The sequence below is a fragment of the Pseudorca crassidens genome, chromosome 4 (genome assembly GCF_039906515.1).
Source record: "Pseudorca crassidens isolate mPseCra1 chromosome 4, mPseCra1.hap1, whole genome shotgun sequence".
NCBI classification, from domain to species: Eukaryota; Metazoa; Chordata; class Mammalia; order Artiodactyla; family Delphinidae; genus Pseudorca; species Pseudorca crassidens.
The window spans coordinates 148194135-148197047 of NC_090299.1; the positions used below are offsets into that span (position 1 = coordinate 148194135).

The following is a 2913-nucleotide window of genomic DNA, read 5'->3' on the forward strand; positions in this document are numbered from 1 at the left end:
GTTTTTTTCTATTTTTACATTAATTTATCATTTTAAAACCATAAAAATGTAAAACAATCTTTCCTCAGGACACTGATTTTTAGCATTCATTGTTGTTGGTCTGGTTTTTGTTCTTTTGTAAATAAACTCTTTTATTTCTTCCTTGGAAGGATTTAAAATCTTTTCATTATTGATGTTCTGAAATTCCACAATCATATATCTTCTCTTGGTTACTTGTTTGTATGTTTATTTAGTTACTGTTCTGGGTAGACCTTTAAATATGAAGGCTTGGGTCTTTCAATTCTAGCAAACGCTTTTATATTATCTCTTTTATAGTTTCCTTATCTACATTTTCTTTATCCTTTTTCTTTAGAATTTCTAGAATTGGAAGGTGGACTATTTCATTCATGTGTGTATTTTATTTCTCATATCTTTTTTTGTTTTTTTAAATTGGAATAAAATTGCTTTACAATGTTGTGTTAGTTTCTCCTGTACAATGAAGTGAATCAGCTATATGTATACATGTATCCCCTCCCTCTTGGACCTCCCTCCCACCACCCCCATCCCACCCATCTAGGTCATATATCTTTTGAATTTAATCGATCAAGAAATGTTCAGGCATAAGTATTTTGACTACTTGTACACTGCATTTCTTTTTTATCTTCAGTCTTTGGCTTTGGATTTATATTAACTTCTGCAATCATCATTTTAATCTCAGAAATTTTTCCTTTTTCGCTGAACAAACGTGCTGTTCTTGTTCTATGTATGCAATGTCATTAAGTGAGTCTGAGGTACTAATTTTTTTTTTAATTTTCTCTTCCTTGAATTATCCTTGTCTCCTTCAGTCTTTTTTTTTCAGTTTGAAATTTCTCTTTTATGTCCAAAGCACTTAAATATTGGATACTTCTGGTTTGTCCAGTGAAGGATTGAGACAAAACAAAAGGTTGATTTGAGGGTGGTGTATTGAACTTACTTTTTGATGATTAGGCATCACTTTAAGATGTTTCAGCGGTAGCTCTTTTAGCCATCTTAGAGCCTGTGGAGGCCTGCTGGGAGCAGGACTTCTAAAATGACAAATATGTCTGGAAGGCTGTGGTCCAAGGCCATTTTTTCTGGCTATAAGCTCTGTCTACGGAACAAGAGGGAGCGCACAAGTCTTCTGAAAATTGAATGTGTATATGCTCGAGATGAAACTGAATTCTGTCTAGACAAGAGACGTGCTATGTGTACAAAGAAAAGAACAACATAGTAACTCCTGGCGGAAAACCTAACAAAACCAGAATAATCTGGGGAAAGATAACTCATGCTCATGGAAAAGTGGTGTGGTTCATGACAAATTCCAAAGTAATCTTCCTGCTAAGGCCATTGGACACAGAACCCAAGTGATGCTGTACCTTCAAGGATTTAAACTTACTGAAAAGTAAATAAATAAAAATGTGGATTTGTTCTCTTGAAAATAAATAAAAAGATGTTTGACTGGTAAACTATGATGGGACACTTCCTTCTAGTTGTCAATATCGAGACCATTGCCCAGATCAAGATCCCAAGCCAGAATACGCATTCAATTTCCGTTCATTCAGAGAAAAACTATTAGATTTTTGTGCTTTGGTTTCTTTGTTGAGGAGAGAGAGTTAAACAATTTGGGAAGCCATTGTGAAAGGAATATCTGTATGTGTGTGATAAATATACTTATATCTGTATATGTTCAAAGTATTTTTAATGATTTTGGGACTCATTGTTGACAACAGTATATCCAGTTCAAACAAAAATGATTGAATCAGGGCTTCCCTGGTGGCGCAGTGGTTGAGAGTCCGCCTGCCGATGCAGGGGACGCGGGTTCGTGCCCCGGTCCGGGAAGATCCCACATGCCGCGGAGCGGCTGGGCCCGTGAGTCATGGCCGCTGCGCCTGCGCGTCCGGAGCCTGTGCTCCGCGACGGGAGAGGCCACAACAGTGAGAGGACCGCGTACCGCAAAAAAAAAAAAAAAAAAAAAAAAATTGATTGAATCATTAAGCTTTGGCTTATATGATACCAGATTAAATGGCCCTGTCCATTACATTAAATGAATAGTTAAATTAAGTATGTTTGGGCTTCCCTGGTGGCGCGGTGGTTGAGAGTCCGCCTGCTGATGCAGGGGACACGGGTTCATGCCCCGGTCTGGGAAGATCCCACATGCCGCGGAGCGGCTAGGCCCGTGAGCCATGGCCGCTGAGCCTGCGCGTCCAGAGCCTGTGCTCCGCAACGGGAGAGGCCACAACAGTGAGAGGACCGCGTACCGCAAAAAAAAAAAAAAAAAAAAAAAAATTAAGTATGTGATCTACATAATCAAAATTTGAATGTGGGATTGAGACTGGTGAGAGCATGAAATTCCTTTCTATATTCAGGTCTATGTGTGCAAGTTCATTAACATAAACTGTGGTGCTGTAAAACCACTCTAAATAGAATAGTATCCTACTTAATATATTTACAATTGAGCTGCTTTATTAGGAGAATAATTTGAGCTTCTGAAGTATGGAAGATGTAGTACAGTAGTGCCCTATCCAGGATGCAAGTCAGCAGAATTCTGTGGAAGTTCTAACCATGATACAGCACCAGGACACAAATGAGGAGTCTGGCTAATTCCTCAGGAGATCGTAAGAAAGATCTTTTCTTACTGACACTATCTAGTTTCTGTCTTCTCAGCAATCAATAGGACTTACTTTGTGCAGGTACTCTATAAGGCAGTGGGAGAATAATAATAATAATAATAATAATACACACAAATACCAAAATATTCCTCAGGTGTGACAAAAACGTAATATAATTTCCACTTTTCAGAAAGGTTTTTTTTCTGGATGCAAGCATATATTTATGTTTTTGTGGTAAGAACACAATATGATATTTCCTCTGTTCAGTTTTTAAGTGTACAACCCATTATTGTTGACTATGTTGTGC

The 2913-nt window shown here is 37.9% G+C and overlaps 1 pseudogene; it reads left to right on the forward strand.

Annotated features, from left to right (window-relative positions):
* Positions 1-1010: 1010 nt before the first annotated feature.
* On the forward strand, positions 1011-1403 carry LOC137223058 (large ribosomal subunit protein eL33 pseudogene; annotated as a pseudogene).
* The last annotated feature ends 1510 nt before the right edge of the window (positions 1404-2913 follow it).